The 11262-nt window shown below is 42.6% G+C and overlaps 1 protein-coding gene across 3 annotated transcripts in view; it reads left to right on the top strand.

Moving 5' to 3' along the window:
- The window catches only part of snap47 (synaptosome associated protein 47), a 415166-nt gene that overhangs the window by 144271 nt on the left and 259633 nt on the right, over positions 1 to 11262 (top strand). The window lies entirely within an intron of this gene.

The following is an 11262-nucleotide window of genomic DNA, read 5'->3' as shown; positions in this document are numbered from 1 at the left end:
CGAGGGGGGGAGAGAAAGAGTGAGGGAGAGAGAAAGTGAGAGACAGAGAGGGAGAGATAGAGAAAGGGGGCGGGAAAGAGAGAGAAAGAGACAAATTGAGAGACAAATTGAGAGAGATTGGGTTAGAAAACTTTTTTATGATCGTTTTTATTTACCTAAAACTTCCCTATACATTATAGAGTTCATTTAAAGAGTCTATTATTTGTTGAGTTTAGTTGAGAATAACCAAACGCAGCTTCCTAACGTGTCAAAACTTGAACAAGCAATGATGTACGCGCTGGTTTTAAGAAGCTAACGCTAAACTGTGCGTCCACCAAATCCTCTGCTTACCTTTTGGTTTTGTCATGATGACAGAGGAAACACAATGGTGTGTCTCTGCATTGCAGTGCCTCCGCATGATAGTGTTTCAGCCACTTTCAAGTAGTGCCTTGAAAGTGGCTCTAGAACTTCACCCACTCGAAATGATCGTGTCCGGAGGAACTTGTTTTGTTGGGTCAATTTTTTAAAATGTAAATTAGCCCCAGTGTTATGCAACCATACTGCAGAAGTGCAGAAGGGCTTGCTTGCCAACCATTTGTAGACAAGCACTTAAAAAGTCAGTTTTCCATAAGTTCCCTTTTAGCGTTGTGGACCTGATTGTTTCCTGCACTGGTGTATGCAACATGGATGCGGCTCATTATTCATGTCAAATTAGTCTAACATGGCCAAGACGATGTCACGATTGAAAAAGACAGACGGGACTTGGTGTAGAGTCGGATTTGGGTTAAAGATTGGCAGCCATGTTAAATATCAGTCCGGTCTTGCCTCAACGAAACCCCAGCTCTCGCTGAGAAGCCCGCACACATGCGGGTTCAAGCGCAGTTCACAAATTTGTCGGCAACTTCACGACCGTGGGCCATTTCACAAGCACTCCGAAACGAAACCCGGGTAATCACTTGTCACATTGACAGCCATTGAGATTTGCCGGTGAGCGATCAATCATCTCAACAAGTAACCTGAACACTCTGGCAGGCCCGCTCATGAAAAATATTTAGTCCTCTTGGTACCGCTTTCAATTGGAGGATTAACAGAATGACGCGGAAAACTGCTGAGGCGTGAATCGTGCAACTCACACGATAGCAAGTTGAATGAGTTGTAAACGCGGGGGTGTCCACATGCAGTTCCACAAATGGAATTTGACATTCTTTACTTTCTGTTTATTAGGCATGCTAGAAGCAATCTAATGTCGGTCTAGATATGTTAAGCATCTAATGCTGTACAATTCAAGAAAAAAAATTGCCTTGTGATGTAAGGTAGCAAAGAAAATAGTGATTAGTGCAGTGTGATGTCCCATATTTTCTTCTCTTCTAAGTGGGCCCAACAATATGAATTAGTGTAGGCTGATTCCAAAATTTGGCAAAAAAGATGAAAATTAATTTTTTGGGCCAATTATTTGATGAATAAAATCACTTTTTGAGGGGTGGGGGGTAGTGTAATGCCTACAAAAACAAAGATATGAATTACAGACTGAATATTTATTGATAACAGAGAGGAATTTTCAAGTATAAAACATGTTTTAAAAAATCACACCGTAGGTAGAGTGGCTGTCTCCCAACCTGAAGGTTGTTGGTGCATTCTTCAACCCTTCAGTGACCTTTTTAAAAATAATACTAATAAATACATCCACTAATTAATAAAACAACATCCATTTTCTGAACCGCTTTATCCTCACAAGGGTCGCGGGCGGGTGCTGGAGCCTATCCCAGCTGTCTCCAGGCAGTAGGCCGGGGACACGCTGAGCCGGTTGCCAGCCAATCGCAGGGAACACAGAGACGAACAACCATCCGCGCCCACACTCACACCAAGGGAAAATCTGGAGTGTTTAATCAGCCTGCCGTGCATGTTTTTGGAATGTAGGAGGAAACCGGAGTACCCGGAGAAAACCCACGCAGGCCCGGGGAGAACATGCAAACTCCACACAGGAAGGCCGGAGCTGGGATCGAACCCATGACCTCTGCACTGTGAGGTTGACACGCGAACCTCTGGACCACCGGGCCGCCCTACTTAAGTAACATATACTCAAAAACTCTCCTTGTAAAATTTACTTGGAATTTCTGAGTAGATGAAACTTGACTAGGTTTGTTTAAGCAAATATTGCATTTACAGTTTCATGAAGAAGTAATATTTCAGCATTTAATCAAAATTTGGGCTGATTATTTTGAAAGATTATAGATATTTTATGCTTGCAATTTTATTTTTAATTGCATTTCTTTATGTTCGATATTCAGCATAACTTTTGTATTAGTTCATTTTGTATATATGTTATATTTATTTAGCAGAATTTTGATTTATTCATGTAATTATTTATTTATTTGTGGGCATATTTTGTATGAAAGGAATCTTCCACACAAGTCCCCGGAAGGAACGAATGTGTGTTTGCAGAGCGCTCCATTATGATGAAAACTGGATGAGTTGCCTTTGAATGTGATGCGTGTTTCAGCTGTCACATTGACGTGGTCAGTCGAGGTAGCAGCGATTAAAGAATGTGTAATTGCACAATTTGTTTTTGCCCCAGGCGCTGCTTCATAGATAACATCTCCGTTTGCCGGCTTTATGCAGGGGACAGGCCTCCCTCATGGCCTGTGTAAACAGCTTTCTGTGGCTCAGCTACCACCTGACATCTTTTGTGCATGTGCACACCTTGAGTGGTGGCACGTAAACACGGGGTGGGTTGTATGCCAATTTGGGAGCGATTCAGGCGCACACCTGGCCTGCGCTCAACCTAATAAGTTTTGGCATCAAGCTGAGCAGGGAACAGTCACTTTTCGATCATCATCTAGTTGGAGTTAATGGCATTTTTTTTGGGCGAGGGGGTAATGGATTTTTTTTATTTTAATTTTAAAAAACAGAAACATGAAACAGAAGAAAACCGCCATCTCTGACAGTATCTTGTGCTTGTGATTTGATAGACAATGATGTACGGTAATCAGAGACAGTAGATTTGACCTGTTTTACTATGCTGTCAAGTCTTAATGACAAAAGTGACATTAGGGAAAATTGCCAGCTTCCTCTTCGGTGTAAAAAGACTAATTTGTTTCCAAAATGTTGTTTAAAAAAGTTTGTAAAGATGAGTGGTTTCTTGCACACTGTTTTCCTATTAAAAATGTCTCCCATCCATACATTCATGGGCCAGTTGATATAGCAACCAAGATGATAAGGTAACAAAAGATGGAAAGTTTGTGTGTGTGAGTGTATGTGTTTGTGTGTATTTCACTTTGAGATCATTGGATATTTCACACAGGTGAGCACTTGGAGGCAAAAGAATGCATAACCACCCCCATTTTCCTTCCAACATTATTAGCTTGTCACTCACTCTCATATAGGGATTCAAGGCCTATGGGCCTCCAGTGAGGAGGCGGCTTAATAATACCTGCTTCTTCGAAGGGGATCAGCAGGAGGGGTTGTCAGTACATGACAAGAATGGACACTAATCCCACCGCAATACCCACTGGCCCTGCATGTCACTGGAGTGGGATAATTGATTCCCACACCCATCTTAAAGTCGGCCCCTATGCTGCTCCCCACCGACGATGCAGGTTAAAAGCATGTGGTCTCCTGCGTTTTAAATTGAGAGCTGTCATAACTGTTGTAGGTGGAAGCGGCACCGGCTTCGGTAATGGACGCTAATCTCTCCAGTGTGTCATGAGAGCCTCCCCTCACACTTGTAACACCATTATAATCTTCTCCCTACTTTTTTCACACACTCACAAGTGACAAATTGGAAGTGAAATTCTGTTTACAATGTGTAAAACATAGACAAATAACACTCAGCCTTTTGATCACAAGTGACATATTGTAGCGACATAAGTACCGGGAGTTAGTCTACACTTTCGCTCAGTGCTCCTTTTTGACATGGACTCCAATGTCCTGTGTTCGTGAAAAGCTGCTCTTCTCTTCCCGGCATGGATTCTTTCAGAAAAGTGACACCAAAATAACACACACACACGCACGCGCGCGCGCGCACACACACACAAACACACACACACACACACACACATATATATATTCATGTGGGCGGCCCGGTAGTCCAGTGGTTAGGACGTCGGCTTCACAGTGCAGAGGTACCGGGTTCAATTCCAGCTCCGGCCTCCCTGTGTGGAGTTTGCATGTTATCCCCGGGCCTGCGTGGGTTTTCTCCGGGTGCTCCGGTTTCCTACTGCCCGGAGATGGCTGGGATGGTCTCCAGCACCGGAGCACCCGGAATGGGTATTCATTCCGGAGCACCCGGAATGAATATATATTAATTCATTCATTCGTCTTCCGGACCGCTTGATCCTCACTAGGGTCGCGGCGGGTGCTGGAGCCTATCCCAGCTGTCTTCGGGCAGTAGGCGGGGGACACCCTGAATTGGTTGCCAGCCAATCACAGGGCACACAGAGACGAACAACCATCCATGCTCACACCTAGGGACAATTCAGAGTGCTCAATCAGCCTGCCACGCATGTTTTTGGAATGTGGGAGGAAACCGGAGCACCCGGAGAAAACCCACGCAGGCACGGGGAGAACATGCAAACTCCACACAGGGAGGCCATATATAGTCCATATATAGTCCATATATATCCAGCTTCTTCTGCAGCTGGCCAAAATAAAACCTCTCCTCTCACATGAGCACTGTGGAACAGTAATTCATGCCTTCGTCACATCCCGGCTGGATTACTGTAATGCACTTTACTTTGGAGTCAGCCAGTCCTCCATTAAGCATCTCCAGTTGGTCCAGAATGCTGCTGCTCACCTCTTGACTGGTACTCGTAAGAGGTAAGTGGGAACACATAACTCCTACTCTGGCATCCCTTCACTGGCTCCCTATACATTTTAGAGTTCTTTTTAAGATCCGTTTATTTATTGTCAAACCTTAAAATGGCCTCGCTCCACCTTACCTCTCTGAGCTCTTCCACCCCTACACACCAGCCTCAGGTCTGCGGACCAGACATTATTAGAGGTACCAAGAACTAAACAGAGGCTCAGAGGGGATTGAGCCTTTTCCGATGCCGGTCCCTCTCTTTGGAATGACATCCCACTGAATATTCGGCAAGCCCCCTCACTGCCCATCTTTAAAACTCGTCTCAAAACTCATTTGTATCATTTGGCATTCGACTCAGCATGACTCAGACTTGATCTCAGTTTTACTATTTTGTGCTTTCTACTGTCTTCGTTATTAATTTCTTGCTTTGTTGTTGCATATATATGATCTTTGCTCCATATACAGCACTTTGTATACAGCGATGGCTGTTTTAAAATGCTGTATAATACAGTTGAGTTGAGTTGAGTTGAGTTCAGAGTTGAGTATTGTTAGCACTGACACTAACACAACATTAAACATGTCTTGGCTGGTGCACCAATATTATCACAATAACCACTGGATCTTAACATTGAAATGTTTTTGAAGGTGTCTCTGGGTATCGAATTATCCCATAATGTTACTTTAATTTGTCTCCGGTTAGTCCCCTGTTAATAGAAAACTGATTCTCCGACGCCAGTATCCGAGAGCCTTCCAAGAACCGCCATATTGGATTTGCCTTGTGAGCAAGAGCAAAAGGTGCCGAAAAGGCGAGCCCTTTCTGCATTTTGGATTCTGTTCCTGTGCAATTGTAGCGAGGCACCTCCGGGCTTTGAGGTCTGAAGATGGAATGCGCAACTCGTCGGATGTTGGTGGACTTTGAGGTATTTCCTCGAGAGGGGCTACCATCCCAAAGAAAACATCCCCATTAATATTTCAACTTTTGCTACGCGTAGAAATGAAAAGTGGTGCATGATTGTAGCTTTGGTGTAATGTTGGCCTTCAGCAAACAATCCATTACTCCGCAAATTGAAATGGCACAAAACTTGAAACACAAACTCGTTTAACCATCGACCTCATCGAGCTCAGTCATCACTCCAAGATTGAAGATGATTTGAAATTGTGAACATCCAGGCTTCTACAATGCACGCTCTAAAAGTTTGGAAAGCAGCAAGCTCAGCTACCATGAGTCACATCAACAGTGGGAGAAGAGAACAATGGGCACAACAACATCAATGTTCCCATGATGACTGCAAAGATAAAGATACTGGTCCACTCTGAACAGCGCCATCCTCGGCCTCCGAAACTGGGAGCATCAGCCAAAGGAGAGACAGAGAGAGATAAAGCCGAAGAGCACGAAGTTTGTAACACAGCGCATACATATGCTATAAGAAACAGGTGTGAAACTCAAAGCCCTACATCTTATAAATGCTAGATGTAGATTCAGTTCGTTCCCATTTGTTAAAAGCATTTTTTTAAATTTAATGAATGAAAATATGTTTTCAATTTATGTTCCTTTTTTTTCATTCGTTTTTGTTAACTATGATAACCTTGCTCTACACCACAGGTGTCAAAGTCAAGGCCCGGATGCCAGATTTGGCCCGCCACATCATTTTATGAAGCCCGTAAAAGCAAATGAAGCATGTCAAGTTCCATGACGCTTGCTAAAGTCGGAACCAAAATTTCAAATTGTGATATGTAATCCACAATAACAGTCATTATTCATGACTTCTGATTTTAAAACTAGTTATTCATTAATTTTGTCGTGCGCTGTTTATCTAATATGCGGTGGGGGATTAAACATTTATATGGTTTCCCAAAATTCAAAATGGCCCTTCAAGGGAAACCTGAAATACAATGTGGCCCTCGACAAAAATGAGTTAGACACCCCTGCTCTACACTCATTTCTTGACTCCAACGTCCTCATCAGGACAAGCCCCGCCTTTTAAAGCGACACATATTTTAAGTCACAGATACTAACTACTTTGTACAACATGAGGATGGCGATGCCAAATCGACAAACATTATACCTTCTTCCATGCATAATATTTTGTACGGGTGTGATGGATAAATAAGGGTCAACTGTAAACAGAAGGAATTTAATCACTTTTACTTTAGCGCCACCAGGCCTGCTGTTCCACCTTCTGCTCAAGCGTCTCGTGCATTAGCCTCACTCTGACCTTGTCTTGATATCACATCCTTGGAGAAGGAATGTAAATCGTATCCGTCCAATCCCAACCCCGTTACCGCTAAAGCGGCTCCCTCTCGCCGCCACCGCTCGGCCCGGCTGCGGGGGCCACATGATCTTTTCCATGTTCCAGACATAATTTGTGGCTTAGGTTTTTTTGGAGGCTGACGCTGCGTCTGCGCCACTTCTGCTGTTTCAGGCGTCGGGAGTACGGAAAAGTCCCACTTTTCTTTGCAGCGACCCCGAGAGGTCGCTGTTGTTTGTTTGGCAGCGACGTGCCCATGCTGCCAAGCAAATCCGAAACTACCAATCAACAAAATCAAGAAAATGACTCAGCTCACTTACAAACGTACACAAATTCCTGTTGCACTTTACCCAAACAGTAAAGGAGAGTGTTAAAGAGGACATTTGCAAAATTTCAGTGCAACTCAATCCAGCTTCATTGAGGCCATTTAACCTAAAGGTCTGAACACATTTTCTAGTGAAGTGTTATGACACGTGTGAGACATATTGCATGTGAGCGTGCAGCGGCTTGTCTGCGTTTTAACGTACTCGTCGTGTTACTTGGTAGGAGAAACGTGACGTGCCGTCATAGTGCATAGCAGGTATGGTAAATTTACTACAGAGAGGTGTGTTATGATCTTAGAAAAAGGAAACTATGTTTTTTACGAAACCTTAACCAATTCATATTTTCACTCTTGGGAGAAAATTGAAGTCAAATGTTCACCAGCGCAAGTCATTCAAAATTGGAGCAGTGCCACATGGTTACACAGACACCCACCTTCTGCACGTGCCTGAATTTAAGTCGTTAACATCGTTGCATTAGTCATCGAGATTATCGGACAAATCAACCCAATGTTATTAAAAGTGGAAACCCGACCCGCACCTTTTTCTGGATTTGCACTGAAAAAAAATGTTGACTTTGTACCTTACCGTTTGAATGAATTGCTTGAATTCATCAAAGTAAATCTTCCAGCATAGGTGCTCACCAGCATAACCAGCATAACATGCTGGTGTGTTTCACCAGCAAGACCAGTGACGAAAACATAAGAAGAATTTGCTGTTGTCGTTTTTAGCAGGGCTTGTCCTGCGAGGCCCTGTCAGACCCACTGGGGCAATTTTGGGGCTCATCAGTGTCTCACACTGGGGACACTTTGACCGAACAGACACTAAAATTGCGTATTTCAGCTCTGTTGTCCTGCACGTAGTTGACATTAAGATTGCTGCTGGTTTCTCCATGATGTGTCTTATCACAATTCTCTTTACAGCCTGCATTGCCAAGAGATACGATGTCAACGCCTGTGGTCATGCCCATCCTGCAGATAACACCAAAACTGAGGCGGACCCTCTGGTTCTCATGTGCGTGCGGACGCATGAGAAAAAGTGATGAGATGTTTCCAGGTGTGTGCTCCCTTCCCTCATTTTCCCAGGAAATAGAGCATATAATGCTGGGAGGGGTGAGAAAACCTGGAAGTATTTTTTTGTTTGTTTGTTTTTATTACGTTGGAATTTTCTCAGTCACTATATTAAAAAAGGAATATTGTCACAGTGTAAAGCACACAATTATTTTCAACATTGAATTATCAACTGAAATCGATTAAACAAAACACCAGCTTGCATTTAAAACTAACATGAATTTATGAATTGTATCTTATTTTATTTAACGTATCAAAAAAGAAACAGGCCCAGTGGTCGATTCGTTAGCGCACAGGTGCAGGATTTGATTCCGCCTTCGGCTTTCCTGTGTGGAGTTTGCATGTTCACCCCGTACCTGCATGTGTTTTCTCCAGGTACTACGGTTGCTACCTACATTCCAAAAACATGCATGGCAGATTACTGGAAAACTCTAAATATTCCCTTGGTGTGTGTGTGTGTGTGTGTGTGTCTGTGTGTGTGTGTGTGTGTGTGTGTGTGTGTGTGTGTGTTCGTGTGTGCGCGCGTGAATGGTTGTACGTCAATGTGTGCCCTGCGATTGGCTGGCGATCAGTTCAGGGTGTCCCCCACATACTGCCCAAACACAGGTGTGATAGGCTCCAGCACGCTCCGCGACTCTTGTGAGCCGAAGCGGATCAAAAAATGGATGGATGGATGGATGGATGGCAAACAGAGCATTTCCTTTATTAATGTATAGGACGTGTCCTCATTTTCGATGATGGTTGGAGCAAAGATCATGTACAGTCAATAAGATCTATCCATCCCTTTTCTAATCCGCTTATCCTCACAAGGGTCACGGACGTGGTGGAACAGAGTCAATAATATTGTAAGAATAATTGGAGTAGAATCCAAACAAACCAAATAGAACTCAAGTCCAGGGTAGTCAAACCAACAAATACAACCGAATATCAAATAAAACAGTTGATCAATTTGCCATGTCATCATTTTCAAAGATTATTTGGGGTATGACAGTTTTTCATCTATTTGTGCCCCACGATTTGCTGGCAACTGGTTCAGGGTGTCCCCTGCCTACTGCCCGAAGACAGTTGGGATAGGCTGCAGCACACCCCGCAACCTTTGTTCGAATCAGAAAATAGATGGATGGATGGATTTTGGATGCTCAGTTAAATAAGCAGACAAAGCTTTATTTGCATTAGTTTAAGACATGCCCTCAGTGTCAATGAGACAGACACAAAACAAAAACATTTAGAAAGTTACATGTAAAAGCGGAAAACTAATTTCTCTTGGGCAAAATAATTACTCAGTGTTGTGTTTATTTTCCCATTCATTGACAAAAATACATTTTACCTCATTTCGAGGTTGCATGTCGCCTTACATCTATTATTATGATTATGATGATTGTTTTGATTCGGTTTAGGGACCAACAGGTGGCACTTTAGGGCTTCCCCGGCAGCTGCACACCTGTTGGTCATTTGGTAATTAGTTGTATAAAAGGACTCCTACCCGAACACTCGGGGTCGGGTCATTGTTGCTTTTGCCACTGTCATGTTTGTTTGTTGCTTCTTGCTACTGTTATGTTTTAGCTTCAGTCCTGTTTTAGTCATGGTTTTTGTTTGTTACTTTGGACTTTGTTTAGATTTAGTTTTCTATGTTTTAAATACAATCCTTCAAATACACCCTGCTCCTTCCTCCTGCCTGCTTTTTGGGGTCCACCACCACCATACTACGTGACAATGATGAAGCTTATTATTAGTTTAAAGTAGTGTTGAACAAGTGCACTAAGTACAGTACCATGAGCCTTCACTGCAATGGTGACATCTTGTGGTGCAATTTTATAGGTACACAAACATTATAACAAATACTGTAGATCAGGGGTGCTCATTAGGTAGATCCTGATCTACCGGTAGATATAAGACGGGTCCCAAGTAGATGCGAGGAGTGTCGAGGAGAAAAAAACAAACAACCATTTGTGTGTCTTTGTACATGTTAATAATATATATTTTTGTGTTAATGTACTCTGCCCCCTAATCATCTTATCAGTCTCATTTTTACAAAAAAAATATTTAAAAATAAAATAAAGCAGGTAAATCTTGAATTTACGGTGGCGCGTGATGACGTCACCGGAGGTTGTTAGCTCTCAGCAGTCTGCAATTGCAGCTTGTGATCAGAACCGTTGCGCTTTATCTTTTATCGTTATTATTCTCATTCAGAGTTTGCTTCGTGTACAGTTCATCGAGGGCACGAGCAAAGAATAGGAATCTAGGAGGGCCCAGGGAAGCACTTTTTGGACTCAAGTACGAACTCAGCAATTTGAGAACCTTTTTAGAAAATCCTATTGGAAAAATAGCATGAAGTCATGCAAAAGTTTCATGTTTTTCACATTGTGTTCATGAGGCCGTGTTACAGATACAGAGTGACACAACAGACCTGAATCAGGTGGACAGTGGAAGAAATAATCAGCGCACTTACTAAAGTGCACAAATATCGTGTTTGTCTGGATGACATGTCCATGTTGTTGTTGGAAACACCTTGAATATTTAGATATGTTTCGATTCCCAACGACAACGAGATGCTCAAATTCTCTATATATAGACGAGTCATTATTTTGAGTGTGTGTGTGTGTGTGAATGATTACGGTGAAGAAAAGTCCATAAATAAATAAATAAATGCATAGTTAAAATTTCTAACTATAAAAATTGACTTAGATTAAATAACTAAATAAATAATATATTGCATTACTATTCCACAAATCTAATTTCAACACCGCTTATCCTGAACATGGTCACTGGTACTGGATCTCATCTGACTTCGGGCAGAAGGCGGGCTACACCAGTCAGTCACAGGGCATATATTATTTTTATTA

Source organism: Hippocampus zosterae, chromosome 15 (assembly GCF_025434085.1).
Source record: "Hippocampus zosterae strain Florida chromosome 15, ASM2543408v3, whole genome shotgun sequence".
Lineage (NCBI taxonomy): Eukaryota > Metazoa > Chordata > Actinopteri > Syngnathiformes > Syngnathidae > Hippocampus > Hippocampus zosterae.
The sequence above is the reverse complement of the archived record's forward strand: the minus strand, read 5'-3'. Positions and strand labels throughout refer to the sequence as shown.